Below are 11006 nucleotides of genomic sequence, written 5' to 3' on the forward strand. Positions count from 1 at the left end.
TCCCCTGACACTGGAACAGAATAAGGAGTTGGCCATCGTGGAGTGGAACTTCCACTGCCTATGGCTGTAGCTGTTCAGAGTTGTGAAGCAGATTGGGATGTGCTTATGTGGACCTTTATTAAGCCTGGAATAAAGTGGCAAATTTCTAGGGTGGGCAGAGATTGATGATGATGTATAGAACCTTTGAGGTTTTTATTGGTTGGTTGTGTTTGTTTTTTTTTTTTTTTTAATCTCTCAGGTGTGTGCCTGTGGGCTGAAGCTGGGCTTTTATCAGGGGAAGGTTGTGTCTGATGGGATGGGATGAGTGCTTTTTTCCTATGGAGCATGCAGAAACTGGTGAGGGGAGAGGTTCTGTGATACACCAGAACCAGTCTTTTGAGTTATCCATGATGCTGGTGTTGAGTAGAGCTATGAATGGGTTTCTGGGCTCATTTTAAAAGCACCCTGTAACTCTCCCGTGAGGATTTGGAGCTCAGGGTTAGAGATGATGTGTGTTTCTGTCCTGCTGTGCCTGAGCTCAGCCCATTGTAAACTGCATGGTTTAGTTTCATCTTAGTTGTTGTGAAGGCACCTGGTGCACTGTGATGTCTGTCACATACTGGCAGACACAAGTGTGGGATTGGGAGTTGTGGGGTATCTGCTGCAGCATGTGGTTATGGTAGGTGCAGAGGCAAAGTAGCCTCTGGGGATCTCTAGCTCAGCTTCCTGCTCAAACAGTTACATGAAGAAGGAAGAAGAGGTGCCAAAGCACAGGTTGAGCCCAGGAGAGATTGGGCAACCTGGAAAGATGGGATAAAGTTTGTGGTTTCCTGTGAGTATGGTGCTGCATGGAGCTAGAGATGCACAATCAGTCCAGGTGTCTCCAGAAGGCTGTCCTCCATTGGTGCTCTAATGTCCTACAGCACTTGTGACAGGACCCCCTTGCTCTATAGGGGTATCTGCCTGCTTTTGTGACCACAGGCTTCACTGTCCATGCCCTTCTGCAGAAGAAAACTTGGCTGTGCTCAACTTCATCTTCTGATCCTCTCCTCCTTGTGAGAATCTGGTTATCTTTGCACCCGAGGGGTAGGGTTGTTCTGTGGGATGGGAACTGTAATCACCTCTCAGGTTTTGTCTTTCACCCTGAAAGCACAGGTAGGACCTGGTGCTTGAAATGGAGACTGCCCAAAGGGCGGGGGCTGGCTCAGTTGTTTGTTGCCCTTGCCTGGTGAATCCAGTCCAAGGGATGCTGTGCCACCCGGTTTGGCTGCCCACCACCCAGGTGACTGTGAGCAGAGCTGGCCAACACCCTGGAGCCACCAGTCTGCAGGGAGGGATGATCCTTGTGCCCTGCTCTTGGCTAACAGATGTCTATGCAAAGGAGCTGAGTCCTCCAGCTAATCCCTTTTGGCTGGCAGGCATATCCAGGCATGACAGTAGTAATGGAGAAATGGCAACTAGGTCAAGGAGGGTGGGCAGGTACATGCATGTCAGCCTCTTCCCAATACACTCCTGTCCCCTTGCCTTTGCTTGCTAAGGTAGTATAGGCACTGCTGGTGCCATCACATGAATTGGGTGCCTCTGCTGAGGTTGTGCATGCAGAGTTGTCAAGCCCTTTGTGCAATGGAAACAGGTCCTGCCTGGAGCACGGGGTCCTGCAGCAGAGCGGGGTGGTGCGAAATGCCAGGCATGAGTAAGATCTAAGACAGGAGCTTTCCAGAGATGCTCTAGGGCAGGTCTTGAGCTTGAAAACTCCTTGTGGTTGCTTTATGAGGTGTTGTGCAATGACTGTATCTAATCATCATGCCTCATCCCGAGCCACTGGTTTCTTATCTTCCTGGGCAAATGTGTTGTCTTGCTCCAAAAGCAGTCTGAGTCCTCCACTGCTTTGCAGCTCAGCTGGCTTCCAGCTACTTTAGGGCACAAGTAACAAGAGCATGGGTGGGAAACGCAGCCCAAGACGGGGCCGAGGGAGGAGAAAGCTTGGTATTGGTGCAGCAGGCCTGAAATCCCTATGTCTGGGTGACCTTTGCCTCTCCCGGAGGGGAAGGTGACGCGATTGAAGGTAACAACAAGGACCAGTACATGTCCCTGTAAACAGAGGTGGATGTAGTACACCCAGCTTGTTTTGAAACATCTTTGAACAGCAACTTTGATGTTGAAAGTGCTAGGAGCGGAGCTGCCCAGAGGCAGGGGAGAGGAGAGATGTAGCTCTGAAGAGCTGGGTGAGAAATGGGGAGCAGAAACTTCTCTGAGAGTGTGTGACAGGGAAGAGGTGAGAGGGACGTGGATCCAGGTGGGTTTTGCTGAGAATGGGTGAACTGTAGTTCCCAAGAAGTTTTCTATTGGGAGAGAGAGTTTGCACCTCCAGCCAGCCCTGCTCCAAGCAGACCGCCTGCCTCGTGGCTGGCTCAGGGATATGTCCAGGTAAGTTCTGAAGTCTCCAGGGATAAAGACCCCACAGCCCTGCTGGGCCTTGTCCTGGGGCTGGTTCCACACACCACCCCACTTTGCATCTTCCAAGGGAACAGTAAGGCTGACTTGCTTGAAGGGTGAGATGTTGGAGGCTTGGGGCAGACATATGCTACATGGCCAAGGAAATGGGAAAGCCCAAAGAGAGCCAAGACTGCCTACGGGGTCAGGAAGGCTTTTCAGTGTTGCTTTGCAAAACAGGCAGCTATGCCCAAAGGAGAAACCTTGAAGGGGAGCTGGTGGATGAGTTCAGAATCAGCTTGTGAGAATAATCAGAATGAGTATTAAATCCTTTATCTAGCTCATCAATAGGTGCTCCTGTGTGAGAGCAGAGTTTGGAGAGGCTGTGGTGCCCTAATTAACATTTTTGGCATCAGTGAGAGGAGCCGGGGAAGGCTGTCCTGCCAGAAACCCTCTTGCAGATGCAAGGATTTGTATTATACCAAAGTGCTAGTAGGGGAGACTACAGGGCAGGCAGATGAACAACCAGGGCTGGATGATGTTCATCTTCAAGCTGAACTGAAAACTGCATTCATTTCTCCCTTACAACTGCCTCAAGCAAAGCAAATATGGGCAGCTGGCTGGATACCCAGCCTGGGGTCAAGCTGTGCAAGGTCTTGCTGCAAGGCAGCACAGATGCTAAATGCTTATGCAGGATCCTCTTTCTCGAAAGAGAAGCTATTAAAGATGCACGGTACTCCAGGCAAGCACAGTGCCAGTCTTGCCATGATCTTTGTTTCTGTCTTTCTCAGCAGAAGTTTGGTCAGTTTGGTTTGTTTCAGTCTACATCTGCCACCCTGGCCAAGCATTGCACACCCTCAAGGGACATCAGTGACCTCGGGGGTGGTGGGGATCTAGCCAGTCTCTACAAGTGGCTGTGTGGGTCACAGCTAAGAGGACAGCCATGCTTTGGAGCATCGTATTCAGCTCTGGACGCATAGGCATCCTTGCCCGCAGCTCAGGTACTCCTAAGATTCACCTCTGAAGTAGCTCCATGAGTCACTGTGGCCTGCACTGCTCTGGGAAGCACAAAGCAGGTGCGGTGATATCTCGTGTCCTTGTCATCTGAATAGGTGGTGGCTCATCTATGGTGAGCCAGCAAAAGCCAGACCTGTGGAAATGGTTTGGGTATGTCATTTCCAAGCAGCGGCACGTGGAGGCTGCAGGGATGCTGCTCTGCTCCTGCCTGCGTCACAGAGCCCAAGGACATGTGCTGCATTGTCTCTGGGCGCTAGTTAATGGTTTGTTAATGGCCTTAAAATGCAGTTATACTACTCAGGTGTGGAGCAGATCCTCACACTACCTACCCATGCTCTGCCTGCCAGCAGCTGCCACAACCTGGGGGTCAGGAGGGCTGCGTCATATTCCTGTCTTTAATTTCCTGGATACCTTAGAGCGGGTCATGGCTTCCTTGGCCTTGGGCAGCTCTTGGGTTGACTCAGGCTCTTCCTGTAGTGCTCAACAGCTCCACAGACAGCTCATGATGAGCATTCTTGTCTGGAGAGGGATGTCTTGCCACCTGGATCTGGCCCACATGGATGGGACTGGGCAGAACATGCTGATGGGGGACACCACTTGGGTCCATGTGCTAGCAGAAGTGTTGAAGAACAGAAAGGGTTGGAGGCCAGCTGTGGGGATGGCTCCGTCTCTGAGCTAGCTGCCAGGCGGTGGCGGAGATTGAGGTCAGTGAAGTTAGGGAGAGGAGGCTGTAGCATGCACATTGCCTCATGTTTAGGCTGTAAGGGAGCACCAGATCTAAGGTCAGAGAAGTTAGATTGATGGGGCAATGGCAGTCTGGGCATTTCTCTGTATACAGGCAGTGGGTCGTGTCTCCAGATGTTTTGTTATAGGCTCACTGGAGTGTTGATGGCATGGCTTCTGGAGGTTCCTTGTTGAATATGTCCCTCTTGGAAGAGCAGGACTAGCACCAGCACTAATAATCCACCTCCCTGTTCCCTGCAGAGCCCCACAATGCTGGTCATGTCCTTGGGTTCTCCTGCTCCTCTTTCATGTTCTGAGTCATGAGGCTTTTGGATCCAGCGGTCTTATGTGCCTTGCATTTCACACCTGAGGTAAAAGGTCCACCCTCATGCCCAAACACCTCCTGTAGTGTGAGCTCTCTCCAAGGGGGAAGATGTGTCGGGGTAGCATAGACCCTTGATGCTCAGCCACAGGGACATCTGTGGTGGAGCTCGCTTCTCTGCATGGGGTGGGTGCATTGGCAGCTGCCTCGTTGCAAAGTGAGCCTTTTGGGGACCTGGCTGCCATTTCCAGTGGGATCAGAAGTCAACAGAGGTCCCCCTGGCTGGGGGGGGGGGCAGCCAGTCACATGAGCAGTGCCCAGTTTGGGTCCCACAGCAGACACTGGGATTGAACTTTTGCCTTTCTGCAATGTGGCCCTTTGGCTGGTGAACCACCCGGCAGCCTGCCAGCCCAGCAGGCAGCTTGCTGGATGCCAGAGACCTGCCTCAGTCCTGTGGGTGCCAGCGGCTTCCTCCCACCCATGTGGTGATGGCTTTTGGCACTTCCTTCATCAACAAAGCCCTTGGCAGGTTTGGTCGCTCCTGCCAGACCTGCTGGTGTCCTGGGACCAGCATTTAATGAGAAAGGACCACGAGGGTGGGACATCTCCTGCAGGAAATGTCCTGTGTGTGCACAGGTTAAGAGCTGGGTCCAGCCTCTTTCCCCAAACTCGAGGACCATGCGGTTGGGGTGTAGAACAGTAGTGTTGGTGAGGGTATAGGGGAGAAGAGTGAGAAAGTAAAGGTGGTGGGATTAGAAGAAGTATCTTCCCAAATGTCTCTTGGATCCCCCATGAGCCCACAGGATCCTCACTGAGGCGTGGACACTGACCGAAGTGGAGCAAATTGCTGTTGTCCCAGGGCAAACAGGGATCGTGTTGGGACAGGTTTGGCGATGCGGGGGCTGGTTCCATCTCCGGATGTACTGCCAGGGTCACCTCACAACACGTGGTGGCTGTGTCCTGGAGGGACCTGCCCCAGCACATCACTCTACCTGTTCAATCACCTTCCCTGAATGCTGCAGATCGGGCTGATGCTTGCTGGTCAATGCCTGACGAGCTGCGCTTCATAATTAGTTGCAACAGGACCTGCCAACACTCCTTTGACCCAGACCTCTGCCAGAGAGAGGTCATGTCTATCAGCCCTTGCTAATCCCCATTTTCTCCCCACCTTTTCCTCTTGGCTGTGTCCATGTCTCCCTCTCTGAGGTGCTCAGCTGGGAAACAATTGCTGCATGACCAAGTCTGCAGCAGTGGTGTTCAGAAGAACACTGTGGTGTGTTCAGAAGAACACTGATATGTGTGCCATGGGTCCAACCACAGTGTCCTGGACACCATAGAAGTGCTGCTTGGAACAGGACAGGCAGTCCATCCTGTTCCTTACCCATGCTTTCTTTGCCAGCATTGCCAAAAGCTGACCATCAGCAGCTTCTTCAGGGGCTGGCCGGGGTTTGCCTGCACAGCCCAGGTCCCCTGACCTCTCAGGTCCACGGTTCAGCTCAGGGGAGAGCAGAGGGACACCCCCAGGCAGGGCCCACGGCACCTGGGAGCTGTGAAGGAGAGCCAGGCTGGTTTCCCTGGAGCCAAAAGGACTGAAGACAGCCAGTCCTCAGAGACACACTTTTGCCCAAGTTGGAGGTTCCCCCAGAAAATTCCAATGTTGTTTTCTGTCTGGGAGATAGAAACAGAAGGTTTTGCTTCTGTCCTTTGCCCCCTGTGGCACCCTCAAGCCCCTGCTTCCCTTGTGGGCCCCATTCCCTGTTTTTGCAGGGCTGCTCTGAGCACAGCTGGGTCAGCACAGAAGCAAGGGAGCTGGGGTTCAGGGGAGGGAGGAAGGTGTGAATGCAAGGTGCTACAGTCAGGGCTGCATGGGGAGATCGTTGTCCTTGTGTACCAGCTCGTTACGTCATGGCTTTTGTCTAAAATTAGTAATTTTGTGTTTTCAACTGAAAGTTCATCTCTAGAGGTGCTGCTTTTTGTGCCCATGCCAGGTTTCAGTGACAGCTTGTGCTATGGCCTCCGTGCGGAGGGTGGTGTGAACACATACATATGGTGCCTGGGGATGCTGCTGTGCTGAATCCACTGGGCATCCCTTCCCAGACGCGCACCCAAAAGGTGGGATGTGCAGACATGAGAGGAGCAGGGGGGACATTCTGATCCTCCTGCAGTGGCCCAGAAGCCAAGGGGTGGCTCACATATGTGTGTATCTGGGTACTGATGGAGCAGCCCGGACACTGTGTGGGAGTGCTGGAAGTGAGCTGATGTGGCAGGGCGTTGGCATTGGCTAAGTGGCCTCAAAACCCAGGGACAGTCTTGCACAGCCCCACGCAGTGGAGAGGGCACGTTGTGCTGCTGTGGTGTGTGTGGTCAAGGGGATTTTGAAACACAGCAATGTGGAACCTCACCTTGATCACAGGGGCTCAGCCAGGTTTAATTACAGTGTGCAGTGGGGATGGGTTCAACCAGTTGGCATCTCAGGGAGGCAGGATGTGTATACTTGCATCCTTGCACTGGGGAGGAAGACAGTGGGTATGAGCTGGGGATCAGGGGAACAGGCACTCCCACCCATTACCCTCTGGGGCGTTTTTGACATTTTTTGTGCTGCTCAAAGCTGGGCTCCTAGCTAGACCTGTTTTCCCACCATGCCACACATGGGGTAAGCATGGAGCAGGGGTTCTCATCATGAAATCAGGGCTGCAAGGTGTCTGAGGCTGCCCCCTGCAGCAGGTAACAGCATCAGCACAGGACAGGCACCTGCGGTGTGCAGGGAACCCCAGGCAAGTCCAAAAAGTTTCTGACACTGATGGGAAACTGCCAGGCCCCAAGGTCTGGCACTGCTTGGTGGATGGGAATAGGAAGCCATGAATTTCAGCATAACGTGATTATAAGGCAGAACTTGTACAAAGTCCCACTTTTCTCATACTACAGTAATCTGTCCTGAGCTTTGTACTCAACTGCATATGCAGCTCAGCTTGGTGCATGTTCTCCTAAACCCAGCTTTAAGCTGCTCTCATAAGCTCTTACCAGGTCAAACAGACCTGTCTAGGAAGCCTGGGGCTCATCCCGACCAGCTAGCCCATCTGACACAGCACAACTCTCCTGGCCTAGTCTAGGTTTTAAAAACACTCTTTTAAAGGTTTTTTATTATTATTAAGACATATTTTTGACTATGTCTCCTATTCTGGCTTGGACAGACCTCCTTTGCCTGGCCAGGGCATGCTGAAGGAGGGATGCTGAAAGACTTGATGCAGTTGTGCCTCCTGCAGGCGACACGGGCTGGACAGCCTTAGAAAAACATGGTTTCCGCGGCATATGCCTGTTCGCCCAGGTCTCATTTGACTCACAGGCATAAACACAAGTGTCACTGCTGAGGTCAGTAGGGAAACCTCTCAATTTGCTGTGCAACTCAGGGTCACATCATGAGCTTTCCTGTCTAGTCAATTCGCTCCATGAGATGGATTTCCTCCTTCAGCGGATGCAGGTAGGAGGGAGCTTCCCTTACCCTGGGCACCTGTAGCAAAGCTGCATGATGGAGCTGATGCATGAGACACTGTCACTGCCTGCTGCAGCTCCTTGGCAGGCTGCATGGCCTCCTCCCATCTAACCATGTGCTGTCCCCAGAAGAGTGGCACCTATTGGGTCCCTGTCACTTCAAATGCTTGGATATCTCTCTACTGGCAGGTACAGAAACATTGCGTTCATGAGCCCCCGGCTGCTGTTGACAGCAGGCATGGAGCTGTAGAGCCCAGGGACATGATGGCATATTCCGCCACCCTTTTTCTGTATGTGACCTCTGGCAGGCACAGCTGGAATAGCTTATAGTGCCTTGTAAAATTCAGCATGGGAAAGTTAACAAGGAGACCTGCCTCCTGCAGCTTTGGTCTCTCTCAACAGGATGTGGTGCTGGCACCTGAGGCCATGGGACCAAAAGCCACAAGAGCTGAGGCCACAGGGAGGTGCTGGGAAGAGCTACAGCAAGTAATAGGAGTATGCAAGGATCAAGCACAGCTTCAAGTTCACCTTGCTCACCTCTGGGCCAGACAACAAGGAATATGTGTATCCCACCAGGGATGCCAGTTATCATAGAATCACAGAATGGTTTGGGTTGGAAAGGACCTTAAGATCATCTAGTTCCAACCCCCTGCCATGGGCAGGGACACCTCACACTAGACCATGTCACCCAAGGCTCTGTCCAAGCTGGCCTTGAACACTGCCAGGGGTGGAGCATTTACCACTTCTTTGGGCAACCTGTTCCTAAATTAGCCGCAGGGTGTCCTGTGCAGGTGTGCGTCCTTCCCACCCACACACTGATATAAGATAGGAGTGGCTGAGACACCAGAGGGTTGTGCTGCCGTTCAGAGACAGGCTGGAGAAATGGGCTGACAGGGACCTCATGCAGTTCTACACAGGGAAGTGCACAGTCCTGCGCTTGGGAAGGAACAATCCCATACACCAGGACATGCTGGGGCCCACCCACCTTGAAAGCAGCTCAGCAGAAAAGGCCCTGAGGGTGCTGGTGGACACCAAGTTGAACATGAGCCAGAAACATGCCTTTGCAGCAAAGGTGGTGAATGTCCTGGGGTGCATTACGGGGGAATGCTGTGATCCTTCCCCTCTGCTCAGCACTGCTGAGGCCACATCTGGAGTGCTGCGTCCAGTTCTGAGCTGCCCAGTGCAAGAGAGACATGGGCATACTGGAGAGATCTCGTCCAGCGGAGGAAGGGACTGGAGCATCTCTCCTGCGAGGAAGGGCTGAGCGAGCTGGGACTGCTCAGCCCGCGGAAGGCTCAGGGTGGTCTCCGGCGGGCCAGCGCTGGCTCTCTGCCCCGGATATGGAGCATTTTAATTGCAAAGCATTTTAACGAGGGACAGCCCCGCGCCCCGGGCTGGCTCAGCCGAGCGGTGCGCGGGGCTGCGGGGCCACGCGGTGGTGCTGCGCCCCTGCGGAGCGGGACGGCGGCGGCGGGGGCAGCCCGGGAGCGGCGGCAGCGCCGGGGACCTGCGCGGGGTCACCCACCTCGGCACCGAGCATCCCGCGGGGAGCGGTGGCCCCGAGCTGGGCTGGAGCGCTGCCTCCCTCGGACCTGCCCTGCCCTGACATCACACCGAATGACACCCTGTGCCCAGCGTCCCGGTCAGCCCAGGTCTTAAGCCTCCCACCATCACATCCGTGGCCTGACTTGACTGAGAATTCACAGTGTCCCTGCTGCTAGCGCCTCTCACAAGGCGCTGCCCAGACCTTGCAGGGCCCAGATCAGCACATGGAGGTGGAAGGTGCACAAGGACACTCTTTTCAGGGAGACTGTGGGGGACAGTTTTTTTGCATCTACAGCTCCAGGCACAGAGATGCTGTTTCCTGTCATACAGCTGTTAGATTCCTTTTTTTCCCCAGCCGCGGTGACATTTTCACTCGTGGCACTTGAAGAGCACCATATACCTGCTTCCTTGGGCAGCCCTGGCTCCGCACGACACCAGTCACACAGAATGGGGTCATGCATGGGGACACTGGGGCCTCCTACTCATGCCAAGATCGTGAGCCAGCCTTCTTCAGCAAGACAGAAAAGCCAGAGCCACACTTGATTGCTCCACTGTCCCCTGTCTGTGGGTTCGTCTTGGTTTTTTTCTTGAAGGGGGAATGTTCAGGGTTAGAGATGACCACAGTGAACCCAAAGTGCCTGCCGCTGTCTCCTCTTGCTCCCAAAGGACAGGCTTAAACTTGTCTTTAGCCCAAGCTAAATACCACCAGAAAGGCTTTCTTCCCTTTATTAAAAAAAAAAAAAAAAAAAAGAAATCAACAAAGACTGTCAGGAATATGTGAAATCTTTCCTTTTTGTTTTGAAATACTGTGGTCGATTTGTTTTCCTCCTTTTTCCAGCCTTTGAAAGTGACTGTTGGGAAAAGGCTTCAAAAGTTTTAGGTGCTGCTTGCAGTGGGACCTCTTGGGGCTGCTCTCAGCTGCTAGCTCTGACACTGACATGACTGCCTGGGGGTCCGATGCTCAGAGCCAGCTGGAGGCCCCGCTGGGCATGGGCTGTGGCTCCAGAAGCCCTGGTCTCGCAGCCTCAGGGCAGTCTGTGCTGACAGATGGAGCAGCTACTCCTGAGGAAGCTCAGCTGTTGTCATCACAGAGCAATGGAAACAGAAGTGAAAGAGCTGGTGCCCAAGGGGCTTTTTATCCTTAAGAGAGCTTGGTGGGGGAGGCTTATAGAAATGCCTTTCTTCTCCTACTGCTCTCCAGCTGCCTGAAGGTTCGCTGTCCTTGTCCTCCCACCCTCCCCGGCTGCTTCCTCTCCTGCTCTGTTCTGCTCAGCCTTGCTGCAGGGACTCATACATTCCCGTCCCCTTCTCCACAGGCTTCAGTTCCCAGGGAGGCCGGAGGAGAGGAAGGCACAGCACCATGCCACACAAAGCCTGCGGTCCTGGCCCTGGAGTCAGCAGCTTCTGCCGTCTCCTGTGCCACAGCAGCTTCCTCTCCCACACAAGATGTTTTCTTTGTGTCTGGCAGCTCCATCCCCACAGGCTGTCCCTGGGAGAG

This window comes from Strigops habroptila, chromosome 8 (assembly GCF_004027225.2).
Source record: "Strigops habroptila isolate Jane chromosome 8, bStrHab1.2.pri, whole genome shotgun sequence".
Taxonomy (NCBI): Eukaryota; Metazoa; Chordata; class Aves; order Psittaciformes; family Psittacidae; genus Strigops; species Strigops habroptila.